Raw genomic sequence first — 26,001 nt, 5'->3', positions numbered from 1 at the left:
TCAGACAGAAGTTGAGAAGGCTAAATCCAAAACTGCTGCCATCAATTGAGAAGGAGATTAACAGGTTGTACAAATCAGGAATCATTGTTCCCATCAGATTTTCTGACTGGATCTCTAATTTGGTGCCTGTACGAAAGAAGACAGGTGAGATTCGCTTGTGCATTGATTTTAGGAATCTCAATAAAGTTTCATTGAAGGATAACTATCCATTGCCCAAAATGGATCATATACTTCAATGAGTAGTTGGAGCATCTCGTATGTCACTACTCGATGGTTTTTCTAGATATAACCAAATTTTGGTCCATGAAGATGACCGAGACAAGACAACGTTCACTACTTCGTGGGGAACTTTTCATTATGCTAAAATGCCTTTTGATTTGAAGAATGCAGGTGCCACATTTCAGCGGGCAATGGACTTGGCTTTCGCAAATGAGAAGGATGTCTTTTTGGTTATGTACCTTGATGATCTGACGGTGTTTTCCAAATCAGCTGAAGAACACATGTATCATCTGAAAATTGTCTTTCAAAAGTGCAAAAAATATGGCCTGTCGTTGAATCCAAGGAAGAGCTTGTTTGCCATGGATGAGGGAAAACTACTTGGGAACATTATCTCAAAAGATGGCATTCGTATTGATCCAGCGCATGTACAAGTGATTCAGCGAATTGATCTGCCCCGGAATAAGAAGGAGATTCGATATTTTAATGGTAATATGATTTTTTTACGCCGCTTTGTTCCCAATCTTGCCGAACACCTAAGAGAGATTACAAACATGCTTAAGAAGGACAACCAAGTGAAGTGGATGGAAGAGGTTGTAAAATCTTTCAATTTAGTCAAATTGGCTCTTTCTTCAGCTCTAGTTAGATAATCAACCCAGATTACACTCAGGATTTTATATTGTTTTCATTTGCTTCGGAGTATACTATGGCGCTTGTGTTGATGCAGAAAAAAGATGAGCACGAAATACCAATTGCTTTCTTCAACCGAATTATAAGAGATGCAACCTTAAAGTACAACATCATTGAAAAGCAAGCCTTTTCACTTGTGAAAGCATTGAAAGATTTTAGGGTATACATTCTACATTCTCATATTTCTGCTTATGTTCCTAACACTATTGTCAAGGATGTTTTAGTGAAGACAGATCTGATGTGGAAATAAAGCCCACAAAGCTTGTTAAAGGACAAGGATTGGCAACGTTAATGGCTGAATCAAACTTGCACACCTTAAACATAGATCGGATCGCTGCTATGTCCGATGAGAATGAGGAAGGTTTGTCAATTCAGGTATCTGAAATGTTTGTTCTTTCTCCGTGGTATTCATATATCATATATGTGCTTCAGAATTTGTCACCACCACCCGGCATGACTAGAAACAAAAGTAGAACTCTCAAATTAAAGGCTGCTAAGTTTTGCATTCTAAATTCTGCACTTTATTGGAAATATCCTGGTGGTGTTCTGTTGAATTGTTTGGTGGAAGAAGAAGCAAAGCAGGTCATGGAGGATTGCCACAAAGGAGATTATGGTGGTCACATTTTTTGGAAAACAACGGAAAATAAAATTCTGAGAGCGGGGTACTATTGGCCGACATTGTTTGCTGATGTATATAAGGTTGTCAAGAGCTATCATAAATGTCAGATTTTTGAAGGAAGGGAGAAATTACAGCCTTTTCTGCTTAAGCCCATTGAGGTGAGTCCCCATTTTTAGCAGTGGGGGTTGGATTACATTGATGAAATTCATCCCACTTCTTCCGGTCAGCATCGGTGGATTCTCACGGCAACAGATTATTTCACTAAATGGATCAAAGAAATTCCCACCAGACAAGCTATAGATGCAGTAATTATTTCATTCCTGGAGAATAACATTTTGTCTCGTTTTGGTTTCCCGAATAAGTTGATCACTAATAACGCAACAAATTTCAAATCAAAGAAGATGATTGAGTTTTGTAACAAGTATAAAATCATTTTGGGTAACTCAACTGCCTATCATCCGCATGGCAATGGGTAGGCGGAGTCTTCTAACAAATCTTTAGTCGATATCATTAAGAAGCTACTGGAAATCAACAAGAAGAGTTGGCATAAGAAGTTGGTCAATGCACTTTGGGCTGATCGGGTAAGTTAGAAGAAATCCATTGGTATGTCCCCCTTTGAGCTTGTTTATGGAGTTGATACAGTGTTTCCTACCTCTCTCGCAGCTCTGGTAGTCAAACTTCTTCAGGAGGCCGGCAGTGAAGATGATCCAATGCAGAGAAGATTGAATCAAATGATCCATTTGCAGCAGACAAGAGAAGAAGTTTTCCAAAACACATCCAAGTTGCAAGAGAAGATTAAGAAAATTTATAATAGAAAAGAAAAGGTGGAAAAATTTCAGTTGGATGATGTGGTTTTGAAGTGGGATGCAAGGAATGAGGAAAAGGGTAAGCACGGTAAGTTCAAGAATCTCTGGAAAGGTCCCTTCAAGATTGTAGCATATCGGGGTTAGAATGCCTTTCTTCTGAAGGAGATGAACGGGGAAGATTGTCCATGAGGGCTGGTCAATGGTCGGCTGCTCAAGTGGTACCATTTCTGAAAAGTTTTCCACTGTTTAGATGGTCATTGTATATACCATTTTATTTCAGTTTTGGTTTGAGTTTGTCAAGTTAGTCTTTGAGTCAGTTTGAGTAAAGTTTCATTTAATAAATGAGTCAAGGGTTTTGTGTTTTTTGTCGAAATAATGATTCCATAGCCCAATGGAAAAGGCATTGTCTAGCTCTTCTAGAGATCTACAGTTCTTGGCACCTCCAAGGAGACACCATCCCCATTGGAGACAATGTTAGAGTCAGTCTGGTCATCCCTCCGTCAGAGATCAAAACCTCTTTGGTTGCATTTCATGTTTAGGTATCTCATTCAGCTCGATCATCTGCATTCCACTAGGGGCATGCCATAATCTGACGGAAGGGTCTTGTCATTCATTACCCCTCATGCCTTGCCCTGTTCGCTCAGGTCTGTTCATTAAAATCAAGTTTTAAAGTCACTTACAGTCCCGTTTTAGTCTCTTGATCAGAAAGTCATTTCAGTCACTAGGTCTAGGGTTTAGTCTTCAGAATGACTAATAACACCAGCAGGCATATGAGGGAGGTTTCCAAATAAGTTTTCATCGCAAAATTTCATCGTTATATCGCTTGATCATGACTTTTCTTCAAAACTCCGTTTTGAAGAAAATTGTCATTTATGTCATGTAATTGTCAAAGTTTTTCAATTGTGAAAATCTTTAGGAGCAGCCCTAGTCATCCTTTGCAAAGTTCCAGGCCATTCATCCTTGCAAAATAGACAAAGAGATTCATCATTAGTTCAACAAATCAAAGTGGAAGCAAAAACAGAGTTATGTGAAAATGCCAAAGTTCTGCAAACATTATGAAAGTGGGTTTCATGAGCTAAAATCTCAAAGGCTCTTTGTTTATAAGCAATTCCTTCATTTGAAAAGATCATTTGTAAAAGAGAAGCAAGGCAGGGCAATCAAGTGAGAAATTGGGCAAAAAACGCATTAAGTTGCCAAGCGCGGAGCACTGGGCAACTGGCGCGATGCACTGGGCATGAACACACAGTGTAAATTTAAACTGGCGTGGCACACTAGTGACGCACAGTGCATTGGGCCTGCCGCGCGGCACATACAGCCAGAGGCCCAGAAACGGTCAAACCTCGCTCAAAACGCTCAACAACATACGGATTTGCCTTGTAATTGTGTGGACCCTAGGAATGTTTGCAATGGGAAGGATCTGCAATTATGCTCATAATTCGTATTATTCGATTGGGGAATGGAAATGTGATTTTCAATTATAGGTATTATAACAATACATTGCAAAAGACAGAAGTTACTGAAAATTTCTCCTGCCCTTTTGTTTGGTTCATTGCGCCAGTTTTACAGGGTTAAGAAGACATTTGACTTCTTGCCATGAGTTATTCAACTTTGAGTTCTGGGTAATTGAAGAGTACCAGGCAGTAGAAATAGGATCAGAGGTCTATTTTTGTCTTCAGTTACGACTCAGAAGGTCTGCGCTACAAGTTCTGCCTACTCATTAGTCATCAGACAGATTTCATATTGAACGTTGCTCCTTTTACAGATGGTTGGCTTTTCATCTTCTGTTAATAATGATTAAACATCCCCTATTTTTGGTCAATCCATTTTATCATAGTGGAGTTTATTTTTGTATTGAAAATCATTTGTAAAGGGTTGGAGTTTCTGGGAAAGGTGTGAAAGAAAACTCAGCGCTTCACTGTACAGTTTGGCCAGGAAATTAATAAAATGATGTAGCTCTGATTCATGAGATTCATACGGTATGAGTTTAGAATATGTTCCTCTTTTTGTTTCATGTGTATCCTGTTATGTTTTACAGTTCATTCATAATCATTTTTAGTTGAATGTTTTTAAGTAAGAAAGGTAGAATCCAGTTTATTGCTCTGCCTTGGAAAAGCATTCAGCCTCAATGTGTCTTCTTCTGTTTGAAAAGGATTCATTGGTTATGCCCTTTTCAAACGCTCAACGGTCTTTCCACTCCATATTACTTCAATTTGATTGCTAAACCCCCTGCCTATCTTGCCTCACAAAATATTCTGCATCTTTGATTCAATTTCCTAGCTCATGCTGTCCTTCGTCCCACGCAGCCCAGAAAATTCAGTCATTCATTAAATTACCTCTTTCTTATTTATTTATTAGCTTAAAATCAGTATTCATTTTGAGTCATCTCAGACCTTATTGTTTATTTTTATTGAGTGTGACCCGGAGAGATCCCTCTCCTGTTGTGGTAGGGCTAGCTACCAGACTGAGCGTGGTTTGTGGTTATCCTGAATTTTGCCTTCCTTCAGCCTAAGGCAGATTTAGGCTCTAACAAAGGGCAAGGAAAAGTCATCTCGTGATGCCTCTGAGTGGGGGCAGAGTCGGAACCTTGCAAATATCAACAGTTGGTTTATTATGCTCACAGTAGTTTCAAGATTTATAAATCCATTGAGGCCTGAGATTGCTTGGATAGGAAAGGCTTGCACACTCCAACCACGACGATATATGGTTCACAACTTTGTTTTTGAACGTCACGGTCATTCTGCAGCGGTTTGATGACTAGAAGATGGAAGCTTCAATTCATAGTTTTTCTTCTCCCATGAATATGAATAATGGTAAATGTAAAATTTCACAGGCATGGGACTAACCAACATGGCATTCTTTTCTTGTCTTTTGCTGTCACATATTTTCTTTTGCTGTCACATACTTTTTTTTGAGAAGAGATGTGAGGGAAGCTAGAAATGATGATGATGATGATGTGAGGGAAGACGTGAAGCTCGTACTTGATCATTGAAACTGGAGAAATTCAGTGTTGTGAATGTGTTGGCGTCCATATGGTTTCTAGATTTCTAGATTAGAAACTGTGAACTTCATATACCGAGGATGGTGTAATACATGATTGAATGTGTCTCCAAGATTCTAGGTGATATAATCAATAAATTGAAGAGCCTTATGCTCGTGAAATACAATAATCGCAAGGGTTATGAAGAGGTTTGGTAAGAGCATTAGTTATAAGAGATAGTGAGATAGCGGTCTCACAAGGTGACATGCAAATGGTTCAAGTTGTGTGGAAGCAAGTTGCTAAGTGAATAGTGACTTAAGGCTAGGATAGTAACTTGAAAAAATATTGTATTTTTTTTTTACATGTAAATGGGCATACGACTGTAAGACTTGATATGGCATGTGTACCCCGGTAAATAATCACTGGTAAAGTTTGGATATAGACCTAGGTGATATAGGGGAGCATGTGGAAGCATGTTGAGCTAGGACAACATGTGAAATTCTTAAACACCTTGACATTGGCTTGGTAGGGCCTGGAGGTGAGTGGTGGCTGGCTCACTTAGCAGAATTGGCTAGATTTGGCCAAGGAAAACCCAAAGTCAAGTTCAAAGGGGGGATTTTTAGATAAACTTGACCCTATGGTGGAGTTGAGGTTATGTCAACAGTCATGGTTAACAGTTGTGGTTTTGGGCACCTAGTATTGGTGACTCATGGTATTGAGCTCATGGTATTACATGTAGTTGAAGCCTTTAAAAGGCTTGTGTATTCTCCATTGTAGGTAGCCATGGTTGAGCTGTGAAAGATCAGGTTGTTGGTCGGCTTGGCTATGTTTTAGCCAAGGACAATAATAGATCTATTGTTGGTTGGGCTTTTCCCCAATTGGGGTTTTCCAAACAATCATGGTGTACATGGTTTGAATGTGTGTTTCTTGATTGTTATATTTATTTCTCTTGAACCCTAACAATATACTCGATCAACTGTGCGTCAAACTGCTCTATATGCTTAACAGAGTTCTGTACCACACTGTGAAGCTCTACTTCATCCTTTTTGTCTAAGCCTATACTCAACACAACGTTCTGTCTGCATACAAAATGGAATTGAGGCGTAGCGTTGTGGAAGCCAGTCACACGTAGCACATCCCCGAGTCTGTAACGATTCAAACCTGCATAAAACGAGTACTTTTAATGCAACATTCACACCAATAGAATACACAAACAAATGTCTAATTGAAAATATTGTACATATAGCTTTACCAGTATATGTGGTGACCACAAGCTCGTATTCTTGCCCAAGCTTCATGTCTACAAGTTTCCTCCAACTCCTCTCGCTCTTTCTCGTCGAAGGTCTTTGGCGAATCTAGTGTGTCACCACCTGCTTCTCGTTTCCGGTGAACATGAAGGAACTCGAAATAGGCCATATTTAGGAGTAAAGTGTATGACACTTTTGAAGGCTTACAGAGAGGTTTCAGATTAAGTCCAAAGTAGCATTCGGAGGAAGCGTACATGGTGCATACTAGGGGTAGCCCTCTACTGTAGTATTCCAAAGTAGGAATATATTGAGCCATTGCACCAGTCACAATCACATCGATATACTTACTGTTCGGCCACAGCCGAGTTATAATTCCTTGCCAAGATTCTATTGAACATTTCCTTTCAATAAAATCACCTAATTCTGGATTTGGGTGCAGAAGCTCCCCGACGACCTCTCTCACTGATGGATCAGTCACCTCTTTGTTGAGAATGCCATTTTTTGTGTTGAGGAAAAATTGTTTCTAGTGCTCTTCCAAGAAGCTTATGGCTCTGATAAATCTAGAAGCGAAGATGGCTCCCATCCTTAGGACGCCATTATTTTGAAGGAGGCTACAGAGCAGTTGAGAGTACATGCTCTGGTAGGAATCCTGACAATGGACAGTCTGCTAGGACTGGTGTAAACATTGTAGGGATCATAAGGCCTCTCCTTGAAGTGGTTACTCTTGTAATAGCTCGTTAGCACGGGATGTGCGAGCAACCCTCCTGGAGTCTTTGCCTCCGATTTTATGAAGAAGAAATACATTCCCTTTCCCTTGTCAATTCCTTCCATGTATCTGCATCTCCAACCATTGAACATATTCAGTCTAACACTCAATTGAAGGAATATTATAAATATGTAAAATATGGTGAGAATATTTTATCAAATTGACCTGGTTATAGTTCATCGAATTTTAAAATATTCCTAAAATGTCCCAGTTTAAATTCAACAATAAAAAAACCTCCAACAAATTTGAATATGAAGATTGGACATATTTAAGAAAGAGAAAGACTCACTAATTCATGACGGGCATGAGAAGACTATAGAGAAGAGATTTTCTCTCCAATTCTTCCTGGATGGTTGGCATTAGCTTCCCTTCACCAGCAGAGAATCCCAAGCTACGCAAAATTTGTCACACAAATTTGTCAGGAGTCTTGAAAATTTTACGCAACCCATTGATATTATACTAGTAAAAGATATGGGACATTTGTTAGTTCAGAGCATACATAACACACAACAGACTTAGACTACAATAGCAAAGAATAATTTTAGAGACAGGCAAATGGAGAAACAACAAGATTACTCAATCAGAAATAGCAGAATAGATAAAACAATCATTGGAGAACATAAATCACTTTGCATTACGTAACAAGCCTAGACCTTGGCTTGCTTTCCTTGGCCAGAGAAATTACAAATTTATAAAGGCCAAAGAAGGATCTAGAATCCTGCATGTGTTTTCAATGGAGATCTAGAAACTAATGGCGGTGTAGAAGGATCTAGAATCCTGCATGTGATTTAGATGGAGATCTAGAAACTAATGGCGGTGTAGAAGGATCTAGAATCCTGCATGAATTTGGATTCACACTTAACATTCTCCCACTTGAATCCAAATAAGAGTCATGAATCAAGTCACACGGAGTCCTACCATGCCTCTACATAAATCATGTTTATTTCGTGGTAGAATCTTAGTGAGCATATCAGTAGGGTTCCTATCTGTATGGATATTTTCCAAGGATAACTGTTCTTCCTCCAACATATGTCGGATCCAATGGTACCTTAAGTCAATGTGCTTGGTTTTTGAATGAAATTTTGGATTTTTCACCAAGTGAATGGCACTTTGACTATCACAATATAACACATGTCCTGCTTTATTCCTATCTCTCCTAGGAATTGTTGCATCCATAACATCTCTTTACAAGCTTTTGTTGCAACTATGTACTCTGCTTCTGTTGTAGAGAGGGCTACTATTCTTTGTAGCCTTGACACCCAAGACACTGCTACACCTGCAAATGTATACATATAACTTGTAGTGGACTTTCTGGTGTCCAAATCTCCAACCATATCTGCATCTGTAAACCTTCAAGCACAGTCTCATCATGACCAAAACATAAACAATAATGACTAGTACCCTTGAGATACCTCAAAATCCATTTTACTGCTTGCCAATGTTGTTTTCTTGGATTGGCAAGGAACCTACTCACTACTCGCATTGAATATGCAATGTATCGTGTGCATACCATGGCATACATCAAACTGCCAACTACTGAAGCATAAGGAATCTTGCTCATCCCTTCTTTCTCCTTGTCATCACTAGGACATAATTCAGTACTTAGTTTGAAGTGGGATGCAAGGGGTGTACCAACTGGCTTGGCATCCTTCATATTAAACCTGTCAAGCACCTTCTTGATATATTTTTCTTGTGACAAACACAACCTTTTTTTTTTTCCTGTCATGCATAATCCACATGCCCAATATCTGTTGTGCTGGTCCCAAATCCTTCATTGCAAATTTGCTACACAAATCTTTCTTTAACCTATTGATCTTATTCTTATCATGCCCAACAATCAACATGCCACGAACATATACAATAATATGATATACTTTCCTTGATCATACCTCTTGATATAGACACAATGGTCAGATTCCAACCTCTTAAAACCATGTTCCAACATGAATGAATCAAATTTCTTGTACCATTGTTGAGGTTCCTATTTCAACCCATAGAGACTTTTCTTCAACCTATAAACAAGGCCTTCTTTGCCTTTTTCTATGAAGTCTTCTGGCTGCTCCATATAAATTTCTTCCTCCAATTCACCATGAAGGAAAGCAGGTTTTACATCTAACTGTTCACATTCTAAGTCTAAAGCATCAACTAGACCAAGAATGACCCTAATGGATGACATTTTAACAACAGGTGAGAAAATTTCAGTGAAGACAATACCTTCTTTTTGGTTAAAACCTTTCACCACCAGCCTTGCTTTATACCTCTCCTTTTCATCACCTTCATGCTTAATCCTATAAACCCTTCAGTTTTGTAGAGCCTTTCTACCTTTTGGGAGGTTTACCAACTCCCAAGTTTTATTTTCTAGCAAAGAGTTCATTTCTTCTTTCATTGCTTTCCTCCATTCTTCACTGTGCTCAACTTTACAGAATTCTTAAAAACAATTAGGCTCACCTTCATTAGTCAACAAAATATAGTTTGAAGGAGGACACCTTTGTGAAGGCTTATGAGGCCTAGAAGATTTGCGAACCAACTATGGTGGTGCATTATCAGGTTGAATCTCATGTAAAGATTCCTACAAGATTCCTTCTTCTTGTTGTTCATCATTCTCCACTTCTTGTTCTTCATGCTCCTGAATTTGCTGTTCATTTTCTTGTATTGGTGGTATGTTTTCCTGTTGCTCTTAAAACCTGTCAATAGCCTTCTTGACCTCCAACTCACCTACAATCCTCTTAAAGATTTCTGACTCATTAAATATAACATCCATGCTTCTAATAATTTTATGTTTGATGGGGTCCCATAGACGATAACCAAAATCTTCATCCGCATATCCCCCAAAAATGCATTTCATAGATTTATCATCTAGCTTAGTTTTATTTTCTTTGGGAATATGTATGAATGCTTCACATCCAAATATTTTCAAATGAGAATAATTCAAATTCTTACCAGTCCAAACTTCTTCAGGGATACCACTATCCAAGGCTGTAGTTGGAGATATATTTATGAGGTAGCAAGCGGTCTTCACTGCTTCAGCCCAAAAATTATTCTCCAAACCAGAATTGGACCACATACTTCGCACCTTTTCCATAATGGTGTGATTCATCCTTTTTGTGACACCATTTTGCTAAGGAATACCAGGCATAGTCTTCTCATGCTTTATGCCAAGCCTATTATAATATTCCTTAAATGCATTTGAGCAATATTCTCCACCATTATCTGTTGTTAAACACTTCAGCAATTTGTTAGTCTCCCTTTCAACAGAAACATGGAATTTTTGAAATATTCCAAACACTTCACTTTTACTTTTCATAGGATATGCCCAAACCTTCCTAGATGCATCATCTATAAATGTTACAAAATATGATGCTCCTCCTAATGATTTGATGTTAACATGCCCAAACACATCTGAGTGTACTAATTATAACACATTTTTCTTTCTGTCATGGCCACCTCTTAGGAATGAAACCATTATTTTTCTACCATATATACAATGCTCACAAAGATCAAGATTGTAGGATTTCCAACCTAGCAATAAATTTTTACGAACAAGGATTTTTAAGCCCTTCTCGCTCAAGTGACCCAAACGCTTATGCAACAAATCTACTGAATTTCCTTCTTTTGTGACAGAAGCCAAATCTGATTTTCCTATCAGTGTCTTCAATGTGTATAATGTTCCTATCTTGGGTCCTTTGGCCACGACCAATGCTCCTTTGCTAATTTTTGAGCCTCCTTTTCCAAAGCTTGTGCAATAGCCTTCATCATCCAATCGTCCGATAGAGATTAAACTCGTGTGCATTTATGGTACATGCCTGACCTGTTTCAACAGTATATCTTGTCCATCTTTCATCTTGATCTAGACATTTCCCACTCCAACAATACTGCAAAATGATTATTCCCCAAATGCACTCTACCATAATCACCATGATTATATGAAACAAAAACTATCTTTACATGGGGTTACATGGTGAGATGCCCCAAAGTCAAGGATCCAATCAAATCTACTACTAGATGTATATACACATGCATCCTCTACTGAAACAGTAAACAACACATCACCATCTGTGGCTACAACAGTAGTCTCACCTTCATTTGTACTGGATGACTTGTGATTTGTATTAGATGGTCTCTGATCCTTTTGTCCTTTCTTCTAAAATCGTCATTCTTTCTTCATGTGCCCAGGTTTTCCAAAATGAAAGAAGATGATCCTTCCTCTCCTTGATTTTGATCAGCATCTCGATCTTGATCGCCCTTGCTGGCCTCGATCCATTCTCCTACCAGGATCAGCTAGAGCTAGAGCTTCTTCTCCCTGGTTTTCCACAATTGACTTGCGTCGCAGTTCCTTATTCATTAAACTATTGTTGACATCATCAAACTTCATGGTCCCTGTAGTTGTTAAAGTGCTCATAGCTACAATTAAATTTTCCTAGCTGTCCGGCATAGAAACACATTAGCAAAATAGCTCTAATTTCATCATCTAAAATGATTTTAACAGAGGCAAGATGACTAGTAATAATATTAAATGCATTCAAGTGCCCAGCAACTGAAGCACCCTCCTTCATTTTTAGATTATAAAGCTTCTTCATCAAGAACACTTTGTTTCATGTCGTGTCCTTCTCATATAGATCATGGAGCTTCTTCCATAATCCTTTAGCCATCTTTTCTTTGGACACATTGAAATACACATTCTTTGCTAGATATTGGCGGATTGTTGCAATCGACCTTTTATCTGGCTTATTCCATTCTTCATTTGTCATCGATGAGGGTTTCTTTGTTGTGCCCTCAATTGGAAAATATTGATCCCTCAAAATCAATATATCCTCCATTTGTGATTTCCACAGGGAAAAATTAGCCCTGCTCAACTTCTCCATATCTGTAACTATTGTCTCCATTTTCAATATATTGATGCCCAAAAAAAAACTCTTCTTAACAATAAAACTTTAATTATTACTCTTTAAAATTTAGTAATAATGACCTTCCTCCTTTTAAAATACCCTTTTCAAAACTCCTGCTCCTTTTTAAAATATACTTTTCAAAATTCCAACATATAATTATATAAATATAAAAACATATATAAGGTTTTAACCTTTTCACATTTCACACATACATATGTTGGTTTGTATACGTGCAAGCTTGATGAAAAAAAAATGATGAACTCCACGTAAAGCACTTATGCACTCCACGTTTTAGGCTTCATGGAACATTTCACCATATGCCGGTGGCCTTTTTATTTCTTGCAACAACTGTCTTAACGTTCCTCAGCTATTTCCTGAACAGATCCTTTTCCTAGACTCTCTTCTTTGCAGCGATTTCTGATTTCTTGGATAGATGCTTCAACAGCTCCAAAGGTAACAACCAACATTTTAATGAATGCTGCAGAGTAAGGCGATGGCACTAAGCGGCTTGCACGATGGATATTCAACCCTAGCTTTGATTCCAATTGTCAGTTCAAAGCATACATAACACACATCAAATTTATACTCAGAGACTTAGACGGAAATAGCAAAGAATGATTTCAAGATAAACAAATGGAGAAACAACAAGATTACTCCCAGAAATAGTGGAATAGATAAAACAATCACTAGAGAAAAGAAACAACTTTGCATTATGTAACAGACCTGGCCTTGGATTTCTTTCCTTGGGCAGAGAAATTACAAATTTATAGAGGCTGAAGAAGGATCTAGAATCCTGCATGCGTTTTTGATGGAGATCTAAAAACTAATGGTGGTGTAGAAGGATCTAGAATCATGCATGTGATTTAAATGGAGATCTAGAAACTAATCGCAGTGTAGAAGGATCTAGAATCCTGCATGAATTTAGCTTCACACTTAAAATTATTTTTTATATAGATTTTAGCATATTTTGGATATTCAAATTTGAAAATTGGAAATTGACTTTATTTTTATCTATTTAAACTTGAGCATATGTCCATATCTCAGATTATTTTATAGATGTAATAGGTGAGCAGCTTCAGTATTTTGAAATCTTATATCAAATAAGTAGTTGCAAATTTGATTTACCAAATATTTTAAATATGCGATAAACAAAAAAAACTCCTATTATATATCTGAAACATTCTAAAATCTATACAAAACCAGTCTCAAAAATATTTTACAATGTGTCCTTATGTTGATTGAAGAATTCCCTCCGGCATCCTACCTACATGGGCGAGGTTAAATAATTGACCACGCCCATATGGAATATCTTGGAATCCATAATCGATTTAAGTTTAGGGATTTTACAATTCATCAAAGTGTTAGCCGCAAAGACAAATTATTGACTTTGCTATTGCAAGTTTCGAAATCTGCACTCTATAGGTAAAAACATGAAATAATTTGTCAGGATAATAAAACAATAAACGGGAAACAACCTGCTACTCCTAACATTATATTAAAGAAGGATCTAATGCTTTTTGTATTCAGAACATTAATTGTTTTCTGCTCGATCAATACAGAGTAGAGTGAAGATGGTTAATACCTTGTGAGGAATTCAGAAATTGGATGAGCAGAAAGAATGGGGGAAGTGTCTTCGCTAGCAATACGACATATGTCAGGCTTCACATCATCATAAGCGATTACTGACTCTATCACTTCATCCATTGAGATCGTATCTTCTCAAGTATTCGGTGTTTGCATTTCTAGACAAGATTGAGGAGAGCACCTAAGTCTGCACTTCGTCTGCATATGTGGTGATGGTCTCGATGAATTCCAGAGCTCTCTTGTTTCGATATTCCAGAGAAGAATTCATCTCAACTTCCAGTAGTGTACTCATCATAGCAAAATCCCGAATAGTATCATTGATAACTAGGGCTAGTGATATTTTGGGGAGACCTCGGTGATTTGGTAGGTGAGAGCCCAGAAGTATAGGAGTAGAGACTGTGTCATATCTTAAATGTTTGTCTACAAAAGAGGAAGCAAATTTCTATAGGAAAATCATACCCTAAACAAACTCAAGACAACAATGTTAGTAACTTCCAGATATCTATTCACTATAGATTTCTATTGTGATCTCCCACATACAAAGAGTGGAATTTATAGAGAAAGAAGCTCATGGAAATGAGCAAATAGTCAAAAACATGGGAGTAAATTTCATCCTTATCTCATTCAACTATTGAATAGTGAAAGAAGTTGGTAATTTACAAGAAGCAGAAGAAGGTATGAGTAGGCTTTAGCCCTTCTCGCACGCGCTAGTGTTTCACCCTCAGTTTCGCTCGGCATTGCAGTTGGTTATAGCTGATTCCAATTCAATTGCTTGAATTGCACGTACTGTATATGGAAACCACGCAGACGGTACCCTTGCAGTACAACACAGGGCCCCAGCTGTCAGATTCCAGCGTCCTTGTGTCGGGGACTATATAGTGGACAAGTGAATCAAGATGACTAACATTTTCACATTTTCATGTGTGCAAGGAAGAGAGGACTCGGAGTGAACCAATTAAGAGTAATTATGTTTATGAAAATTTATGGTTTTTCATCTATGGTATTTATATTTAATTTAATTTATTTAATGAATTAATGTGGGAAGTTAACAAATTAAGAGTAATTATTTTTATAAAAAATTTATGGTTTTTACTATGGTGTTTATATATAATTTAGTTTATTTAAAGATGGAAAGAATCCAAGTAAATTTGTCTTTTGGGGCAAGATTTTTAAACACCACCACTTCTCTCCGCGTTTCATGATCCTAGCAACTAGTATCAAAGTTGCCGGTTCTTATTGTTAATGGTGTGAACTAGGTCTATTGAAGAATATGGAGACTAATACAATAAGTGATGTGGAGAAGTTGAATGGGGTCAATTTAATCCTATGGAAATCATAAATGGAGGATACACTAATTCTAAAGGATCAGTATTTGCTAATTGAAGGAGTGGCAAAGAAACCCCCAACAATGGCAGATGAAGCATGGAAGTTGTTGGATAGGAAGGTCATTGCTACAATCTATTAAGCAAAGAATGTTCACTTTAATGTAGTGTCTATGGAAGAATTGAATTAATGCCTAGTGTGCAAAGTGTAAGGAAGAAGCCAACAAGTGTTGAAGTGGTGCACTTTTTTTTTAGCAGGTGCAACCAATGTAAAATGGAGTGGCTAGATCCAGAGCCAACCTAATACTGGCTAGAGCCAACATGAGAGTGTGATAGTAGTCAATTTGGGTGGAGTCAATGTGTTGTGGTACATTGTATGAATGTGTGTTGCTGAGAGAATCCATTGCTACTTGTAGAGGATGAATCGATTTATGTGTTGAGAGAGTTACTTATTAGAGTATGCTCCTACATGAAGCTTGAATGGAGCTTGAATGAAACCGTCTAGTCAATGTTTTTGAGATCAATGATTTGATACAATAAATAATGAAAATAATATAAAGAGTAGCAAGAAAAGCTAGGAAGATGATGCACAATGATGACAAGGATGTGGATGAATAACATGGGTTGGAGATATATGGAGAGAGAGGTCAAGTAGTGAGAAAGGCCAAGGCAAGATATGGATCAACAAAACTAGAGATGTAGTAAGAGAGTGGGTGTATGGATCAGAAAACAAAGATGGAGTCAATGGTTTGAGGATAATGAAGGAACCAACATGTGATGAGAACAACACTAGTCCGATAACACCAATGGTGTTTGAGCACCCTAAGGTTTTTGGTCCAGGACAGGTGTATTTCTTAGGAGCTTATACGACCTATTGTTTAGGGATACATGTTGCGTAGGGGCACAGATTTTTTTAAAGACTTGGTACTTTGATAAGGCATACATGTAGTGCAGTGGTGAATGGAGTCATCAAGTTGTGGAATAGACCACTTGGATAGGTACCAAGGTGACAAGTGTATTGGCATCCTAGCTTGAGGAAGGATTGTGAGATCTCGCGCAAGATTGTTGGTGAGTAGTTGGGACCAGATTAATCTCCTCGAGTGAACTTTAAGAGGGCTATTATTAGGGTAGTTCAAGTAAACTTGACTTAGTCAAGTCACTGATGGTTTATGCTTATGCTATTTATTTCTAATTTGGTCTCTTTAAGGGTGGAAAGAGTCCACATAATTTTTCCTTCAAGACCAGTGGGATCCCAAGCAATGGTGTCTAAACACCACTTCTCTCAATATTTTTAACCCTAATAGTTTTCACTATAATATTCATTTTTTTTAACAAACTATTTATGAAAAACTAGCCATCAAAATGATTTATTTCGCTACTAATTTTTTTTTCTCGCTAAAAAAACTAATCTATTATATACAGTAACAATAGTAACATTACAATCATGGAGTTTCATCCCCAGAGGCCAGACTTTGGCACTCTGGACTATAAGATATCAAAAGAGCCACCTTCGCAGAGGTGCCATAACTAGCCAAAACATCCCACGCAGGGGTTCCATGTTCTTCAAAAAAGAGCAACCATTTCAAACTAGCCAAAACATCCCACGCAGGGGTTCCATGTACTTCAAAAAAGAGCAACCATTTCAAACTAGAAAGCCCGCCCAGGGGCAGCAGATAGCCAACAACATTTTCCCACGCAGGGGCTTCAAAAAACAAGACACAAACATGCACTAAGACCATATGACATAAGCCGAGAGCCGAAACAGAACCTGAGTGATGCTGGAGAGGGTAATGCTGCACAGAGGACCAGCTACTCCTCCGGCTTCTCTTCGACGATCGGGCACCACCCGAATTCTCCCAATTCCTCTGCTGAAGGGAAGGGGTCCACTTTGATGTCGTCTTTCTTGGACGTGGACGCCTCCCAAGGCTGGGGAAGGCCGGGGGTCTGTTCTGCTTCCTTTCCAGGCATGGTCTGGTCAAATTCTGGCCTTTCACCCTGTTGCGTCCCCTTGCCGCGGAGTTCTTCGCTATCGGATGGAGCTTCCTCCAGAAATAATACCGAGACATGGGCATTGATACGGGGCCTGTCCATCGAGCTGTTGAAGGTAAAGATGGCTGAACCGAAGGCTGGCGAAGGCACTGAGTCAGGGTCAGGGCTGCTAGAGTCCAAGAATTTTCTAGGTAGAATAGGATTGGCTGCAGAAAGACGATGACAACGGCAGCAACAGCATTGGGGGTGAGGATCTTCCACAGTAGGCCGAGAGGACCCTCCGCGTGCAGAGCCTCGACGGCTGAGTAATCGCTGTCGAGGCCTGACCATTTTTGCCTGAGCGTCGAGGGAGATGAGCAGAGCGGGGTGGGGAGGCGGAAATGGCAAAGAGGCGAGCGGGCAACAGGTAATGACCCAGAGGCGAAATTGACACAGAGGCCCCTCAAACTTGAGATGATATACCTTAAGCAGAGAGTCGAAGACCAGACGAGGGACGTCAGGTATTGATTCCCGGAGAGCCGAAGACCAGGCGACGTCCAGACCGAAGAATGCCAAACGTTGAGCGTGAAGCAGCATTCGCTGAGCCCCTCCATCACCTTTTCTAACCATTGCACCGAAACCTCGATCCTCGGACACCATAACTGCTCGTTGCAGTCGAGCCCGTGACTTGAATGCGGCAATGAATGCCGACCTGCGATATACCTTGCCATATATTCCATGGCGGCGAACAGGCATTGAATGCCATCCTTACACCTGAGGCGGCACATGTATGTCATGTGGCTCGTCATGGCTAGCCGTCGTGTCACCCGCATCCGGGAAAACTGCATCTCTTTGGATCAGGCTTTCGCATTCCTGGACCTGGAGATTGTTTGGAATGATATCCGTGTTTCCTGATAGGAGGGTCTGTTCATTTTCAACCCCAATGTTGGCCAGGAGGTCAGCTACCTTGTTGCCCTCTCTTTTTGTGTGATTGAAGGAGATGGCTCTGTTATTGCGCAGATCTTGTTCAATTGCATTCAGCCTCGCTTCTAGCCTCCAACTGGAAGCAACTTTCCTAGCTTGAGAGCCGTTCTGTATGCGCGTAGCCATGTTTATAAGGATCTGGGAGTCGCCTTCTACAATCAGGGGTTGAAGGTTGAGGTTCCAGGCTAGCAGGAGACCTTGCCAGAGTCCCTCTAACTCTGCGGAGTTGTTGGTATCCCACCCAATATTGCCAAAGTAGATCTGCAGAGGAGTGCCTTCATGGTTCCTCAATATTCCTCCAAATCCAGCTTCTCCAGGATTGCCTTTGGAAGCCCCATCAAAGTTGAGTTTGTATGAGTTTTTAGGGGGGGCGTTCCAGCGGCTGTTGTCCTTGATGCTGCTATTAGAAGGGCCATTCTTGGAGACTTCTTGAGGCAGATGCAATTGCCAGTTGTCAAGAATGCTTTTTTCATTATCTGTAGAGGGGAAATCCTCCTTTGTCCATGCTCGAAGCGACATCGTTTCTTTGAGATTCCCATGTAGCCTGTTCCAAATTTCTTCAATTGGAGAGCAGTTGTTTTTGAATATACGTTTGTTTCTTTCCTTCCAAATGTTCCATAGGACAGTTCCCGGGATGATGTTCCATAGATAGTTGAGGATCTCGCTTTTGTAGGGGTTCTTTGGCCATTGTCTTATGGAATTAATGATGTCGTTTTCCCCTCTACATCTTTTTTGGCATCTGAAGCTCACCTTTTCCCATAACTTATTGGCTAGAGGGCAAGTATCCAAGAGGTGTTGAAGAGTTTCTTCGCTTTGATAGCAGTTGTGACAGATAGAGGGACCATGAAAGTTTCGTCTCCTTAGTTTATCCCATGTGAGAATTCTTTTATGTCCCACCAGCCAGAGAAAGAAGGAGATTTTGGGCCATGATCCAAGACCCCATATTTTGCTCCATAATGGATCTGAAGGAGTGGGGAAGCTGCAGACTAATTTGTAAGCTTCCGAGGTGGTGTAGGTCCCTTTGGGTTGGTATCCCCATCTGAGGATGTCATTGCCTTCATCATGCCTTATGCTTCTTTTCCTTAACTCTTTCTCCAACTCTTCTGCCTCCCGGATATTTGTATTATTGAGTATTTGATTATTCTGTCTCCATTTTCTGAATCCATGCTCCGTCTCCTGTGCCCAAAATTGTTGGACTTTTTCCTGCTGCTGCTCCTGCCTGTCTGGTATCAGAGATGGATGAAGAACATTAGTAAGCTTGGGCATCTGGTTCCAGGCATCTGTCCAGAATCTTGCCGTGCGACCATTCCTAATTTCCCAGAAGCTGTGCTGTTGAATTAGCTGATAGTGTTGTTTGGCCGCATTCCAGATTAGCGACCCCTTTTCGGTGGGAATAAATCTGATGAGCTCTTCTTGAGGTCTATTGTTGGCATATTTGGCTGTCCAGATTTTTACCCAGGGCTTTTCAGGATTAGTGATCCATTGCCACCAGATCTTGGCGTTCATAATGGAATTGCTATACTCTGGGTCCCTCAGCCCGATGCCCCCCTTGTCTTTGGGCATGCATACAGTAGTCCATTTAACCAGCACCCACTTGCGATTAGTAGCCGAGCTGCCCCATAGAAAGTCACGCTGAAGGTTCCTTATTCTCTTTAGGACCCACTTTGGCGCGGCTAGGATAGAGAAAAGGTAAAGAGGCATTGCCTGAAGGACAGACTTGATGAGCACCACCCGACTGGCTAAATTTAGAGATCTATATGTCCAGAGGTTGAGACGGGAATCAAGCTTCTCTAGGAGAGAGCGCCATGCGGGATGCTTTATGGCTGAGGCAGTGAGGGGAGCTCCGAGATATTTAGAGGGGAGGGTTGCAGAGGGGAAGCCCAGAATGCGAGTGACAGCAGATTTAACAGAAGGAGGTGTGTGAAAGAAGAAAATCTGCGATTTGGAGCAGTTGACATGGGTGCCAGAGGCTTCAGAGAAATCATTGAGAAGGGTTTTTAAGCGAGAGGCTTCCTAGACAGAGGGGTAGCCGAATAACATGGTGTCATCAACGAATTGTTGATGAGAGGTGGCAGGGGTGTTGTGAACAGAAATGCCTTTAAGCTGTTGAGAATGGAGGGCGTGTTTGATGTGTCGACCAAGACCCTCAGCCATAAGAACAAAGAGGAAGGGGGATAGGGGGTCCCCTTGCCTGATACCTCGTGAGGGTTTGAAGGGGCGGGAGGGGATACCGTTCACAAGGATGGAAAAGTGAGTGGAAGTGATTAGGCTCATGATCCATCGGATCCACATGGAGCAAAATCCAAAAGCTTTTAACATATGTTGGATATAAGTCCAGCTGAGTTTATCAAACGCTTTAGAGAGATCCAGTTTGAGTATCATACCTGCTTGCTTTGAATGCTTGAGGGAGTGTATTATCTCGTGCGTGAGGAGAATGCCATCCATTATCTGTCGTCCTTCCACGTACCCCGATTGTTCCAGTGAGATGAGCAGAGGTAAGAGTGGCTTAAGCCTGTTTGCAATAACTTTAGATATGACTTTGTAGATGACGTTACATAGTGCTATTGGCCTGAATTTATCAGGGGTGATAGAGTCCTCCTCTTTAGGGATGAGAGTGATGAAGGTGGAGTTGAGGGAGGGAAGAAGCCAGCGCAGGGCTCTTGATTCTTCTACAATCTGCCAAACCTCCAACTTTATCATATCCCAAAAAGCGTGAAAGAACATGGTGGTAAATCCATCTGGGCCAGGGGCCTTTCCTTCTTTAAGCTGGAACATTGCCTCATCCACTTCCTGGGGGAGAATAGGGCGTATGAGAAGCTCATTATGTTCCTCCGTGATGAGCTTTGGCACGTTGCTGATTATTTTTCTAATAGCTTGTTGCCGATCTTCCATTGGTTCATGGTGGACATGTTGGAAGTGATTGAGGAGTACCTCTTCGATTTCCTCATGCTTCTCTACTTTTGCCCCTTCTTGATTCTGGATGAAAGGTATATTATTATGCATCCTTCTCTGCACTGTGGTTCTGTGGAAGAATTTGGTGTTGCGCTCCCCCTCCTTCAGCCATCTGACCCTTGACTTTTGCCTCCAATAGATTTCCTCCTGCTTTCTCCTGTCCTCGAGCTGGCTGTGGATGAGCCGTTCCTGTTCCAGGGTTGCCTCCGTATGCCCTTCTGTGATTATCTTTTGTTGGAGATCCACCAGTTCCTGATTTAACTCTTGTTGCGCCTTAAAAATATTTCCAAAGGTCTCCCTATTCCATCTTTTTAGGTGATTTTTTAGAAATCTTAGCTTCTGTTGGAACTGATACATTTTTGACCCTTCTGGAGGGACAAAAGATGCCCAAGTGGTCTTGACAAAATCTTTGAATGTAGGGTGCGAAAGCCAGAACCCTTCAAAGCGGAAGGGTCTTTTTGTCAAGTCTCCTGGTCTTTGCCATTGTAGAGCAATCGGCCAGTGATCCGACCCTGTGTGTGCAAGTATTGCAGCTGAGATGTCTCCTCCTAGATGAACCGCATTGTCTGAGATGAGGAAGTGATCCAATTTGGAGGCAATTTGATGTTTGCCAGCTCTGCGATTTCTCCAAGTGAAGGTACCATTACAGAACAACATATCTATGAGAGACGCAGTTTGGATGAAGTCCTTGAAGCGAGCAACTTCTGGTTCCATTCTGATTCTCCCTCCTATCTTCTCCTCGATTTTAGTGATCATGTTAAAGTCTCCTGCAACAATCCATAGTGGGTGCCTCCTGTTATTGCTCAGAGCTGCTATAGTGTCAAGGAGGGCAATTTTGCTTCCTGTATCTTGCAGGAAATATACATTTGATAAGTTGCCATGAATGTTGGTACCCAATATGTGAAAGGCCGCCTGTATGAGGTGATGAGAGGCATGAAAATCTGTGAGGGTTACCGCTTGGGTATTCCATACTATAGCAAGCCCTCCTGAGGCTCCCGAGGCGTCTACTGCAACTGAGCGACAACCTGGCCATGCTTTTGAGAGTATACTGCCTAGTGTAGAACTGTTACACTTGGTTTCCTGGAGAAAACACATCTGTGGCTTTTCCATTTTAATCATGTTTTTTAACATCCTGAGTTTTCCAGGGCTGTTAAGCCCTCTTAAGTTCCATGATACAAGCTTCATGGTTCAACTGTTAATGGAGGGCTTGTAGTACTTCGTCAACTTAGCATACCTGCCTGAATCTACCAGGATTTTCCCAATCTCGATCGTTCGCTGGAGATCTGTTTTTCTTCCTCTCTTTTTAGTGTCCTTTGGGCGTAGGCTGCCATCCCAATGACTTCCTGGTTGTATCCCTAGTTGGTGCTGATGATAGGCTCTCGAGATGACCACTTCGAGCTTATTGAGTTGATTCTCTGATATTGTGTCGTATGCTCTCTTTTTGCAAGCTAGTTCTAATTCCAGAATATCCAGACCATTTAGATCTATGCTTTTTGGCTCTTCTTCCATTTGTTGCACTTGACTGCTTTCTTCTATATTGATCTCTGAGTCCTGGGGGAGGTCTGCCTTTCCGTCGACTTCCATATCCTTGTGAATCTCTGTTGTTTCTTTCTGACTTCTGCTGAGGATAGTTGGGATGATGATGGGGGGATGAGATTTGGGAGGGGGATCTGAGGGAGGGGGCTGGGATGAGGAAGAAGGGCGAGCAGGGTTGGTCTCAGAGATCAGGGGTTGTTCATCGGAGGTCTGAGCAAGAATATCGAAGCTGTTCTTAGTTACTGGGCCTTGGGTTTTGTTAGACTGGGGTTTGATCCCATTCTGGGGCTTTTTATGCGAGCGCTTCCGGCTTGGGACCTTGGTAAAGCCTTCCTGGGTTAGGCTTTCAGAAGGGTCAGGGGTATTGGCTTTGGCGTTTTGAGGGCAGTCCCTGAAGAGATGCCCCAGAGCATGGCACTTTCTGCAACGAAAGGGTACGTGTTCATAGTCGAGAGGCTGGATCCATTCTTCATCTCGGTGGGCGAGAGTTACCGACTCTGGTAAAGCTTCATTCAGGCGGATAAAGACACATATTCGAGCATAGGAGATGTATCTACGTGATTTGGTTTCTTCTGCCGCTCTGATGTATTCTCCCACTCCATTTCCTATACCCTTGAGAATGTCCTCATCCCAATATTCATCTGGAAGAGAGTACATTCTGATCCAAACCGGCGCCCATGTGAGATCTTCTTTATCTGGGTTGAATCTTGGAATCCATTCCCTCAGATACAGTCCCGCTGAGTTAAAAAATTAAGGCCCTGCTCCTAGAATCCTGTATTTGTCCTCTAGACAGAAAAAGATTGCAGTGAAGAAGCCCTTCGGCCCTAGCTGCAGAGTGACATCTCCTTTGGGTTTCCATTTCGCCGCAATCCAGCCGTATAAGGCTTTCTCAGTCGGCCAAAACCCTATAAACTTCCCAATGAGGGCATGATCTTTCATGTACTCTATTCTTCTGTCAATCTTGTCTCCCGGCAGCTCTATTCGTGGCCGTTCTTTGGCCACTGGTCGGCATGTTGTTGAGGATATTTTCGGGCCTTCTTCTGGAGTTTCTCTTCCTTCTTGTGTATTGCTGTCTTTGTCCTTCCGATTTCCGGTCTCCTTGTCATCATCTTGATGCTTTTTCCCTTTGTTTAAGATTTCCTGATCTACAGATCCAAAGATAACCGTTTGCTCAGGATCGTGCTGTGAAGGGGAGGGCTCTGACGCCCTCCCCTGAGGATGTTCCATTGCGCAGCGCTAATGCCCTGCAGCTCTGTCACGCCGCAGAGATTTCCTTTCAGTCCGTGAGCGTATTCCGTGCTGTGCAGTCGGCGCCGTTGAGTATTTTCTCAGAACCCTAGTTCTGTTCTACAGAGTTATTTCGCTTCTAATTATTTTGAGATAAAAATAAAATAAAACTAAAACATAGGTATTATGAACTTTACAAGATAGTTTCACAGGTTAAAACTCAATGTTTTACATCTATATTGAAACTTTGCCTACATAATTTTTCCCATAAAAATTTAAATCAATCTTACATCATTGGTTTTTCGAAAAAAAAAACATAAAACCTTGACTAGCGAGAAAAATAAAACTTACTAAAGATAAAGTGAATTAAGTGCCCAATACAACCAACCAAAAGCACATCTTCTAAAACCTACATCCAAATAAAACAAGTTAATATTCTAAATTTCATGGTCCACACCGTAGAGTGAATGGTTATGTGCCTAGTGTGTTAGGTTAAAGTCCTCATGCTCTGCCTGCCTATGTATAAATGTTGAGCAAATGTAGTGAATGAAGGGTAAAAAACCCCAACGACGCCATAAGAGTCGTCACTCGTGAGCAAGTGTAGTGAATGAGGGTAAAAAAAGTCAGGACAAAGAAATGGTGACACTGTTATTCCAAGATTTGTAGCAACAAGACTTTTCTACCACAGTGAAACCATTGTCCAAAGATTTGTAATAATCAGACTTTTCTACCAGAAATTTGGGTAGATGGAAACCATAAATAAATAAATACTATTATCCATAGGGTCAAAATACTAATTATATATAAAACAATTCCCTTTCTTGAACCCATCACTATACCAAGTTCAACCATAACCCATCATCAAATGAACCCATCACTATAGTGAAGTTCAACATGAAAAGTATGTGGCTACATTTTGTCGACAAAAACAATAACATAACCTCAAGAAAAATTAATGGATATACTAAAGCCGAAGGAAAAAGCCATGATCCAAGAAGACAAGAGGAAGAAAAGTCAATGGATAAACCAAATCCAGGAAAAGGGTGATATCGTCATCCAAATCATGAAAATCCTTGTCTTACATTTATAAAACATTCCCGCTATCACAATTGACCCATAAATTCACCTAAACCCATCGCTATAACCAATGTTCAGCACTAAATTTTGACGACAAGTATAAATATTGCAAGTATACCTTTGCAATTTTAATCCATTTAATCACTTTCACCACAAGTTCGGGTGATGGCATGTTCCAGACAAGGCTCCCAAGTTTGATAGTTACCAGGGAATTTATAGTCTTGTAAAACACTAGAGAGAAGGTTACTAGAGGGATCATAGTCTTGTAAAACACTTTCATTTTTCGTTTGTTCTCTAAAATAGGTGTTTAAATTGTATTGTTCCTTCTTGTAATGATTATCATGACGCGAGTTCGAATATCTCTAAAAGATAACTGAAAGGTTTTGAAAAATTATTATATAAACCTCGTGTTCTTTAAAGATTAAGGATATATTTTTATTATAACAACAACCAATTATTAATTCATACTTTTAATTAATCAATATTTTAATTAATGTTGATTTTAATAAAAATAAATTATTAATTCATACCTTTAATTAACCAATAATTTTTTTTTCAATATGAAATATGATTTTTGATATAAGAATTTTTTCAAATTAACTTAGTTACCTTTACGAGCATGTTTGTATAATATATATATATATATATATATATATATTTATTTATTTATTTATTGAAGGTACTTATATATTGACTGTTCCCTTCAAAATTATTGAAAATTACATTTGATTAAATTTTGATAAGGGTTGAAGCTAGCTAGGCACTAATTCCTTGCTAGCTTGCCCAGGTTCTCGACCCTTCTATCACACAAACAAAGAGACATTTGGTCCTTTCATCAGCGTCAATCTACGAATCTCACAATCTGATGACACCTAGAGGTTCTAGGTTGGTAAGCGTAACTACCTAGTTGTCTTGTTCTCAAAATTGACCATTTGTTCGCTTTAGTCGCCCGAAAGGACCTCTCTGCCAAACCCACGCTCCCATAGTAGGGTTTCTTCCATGGTTATGTGTAAGGATGTCGATGTCTATAGGTCGCCTACAACGACTAATTCTAGATCCGCCTTTTTCTATTGTTGTTCCCTCCTAGTTTGTGGCTAAATGGATGACTTGATCTTGGAGCAGATGCGACATGGTAAATGATTCA

General features: G+C 40.2%; 1 pseudogene; it reads right to left on the bottom strand.

Annotated features, from left to right (window-relative positions):
* The window catches only part of LOC149244521 (indole-3-acetic acid-amido synthetase GH3.6-like), a 78,407-nt pseudogene that overhangs the window by 7,716 nt on the left and 44,690 nt on the right, over window positions 1-26,001 (bottom strand).

The sequence above is a fragment of the Pinus tabuliformis genome, chromosome 8 (assembly GCF_031772625.1).
Source record: "Pinus tabuliformis cultivar Carrire ecotype Pingquan chromosome 8, CPIR1, whole genome shotgun sequence".
NCBI lineage: Eukaryota > Viridiplantae > Streptophyta > Pinopsida > Pinales > Pinaceae > Pinus > Pinus tabuliformis.
The sequence above is the reverse complement of the archived record's forward strand: the minus strand, read 5'-3'. Positions and strand labels throughout refer to the sequence as shown.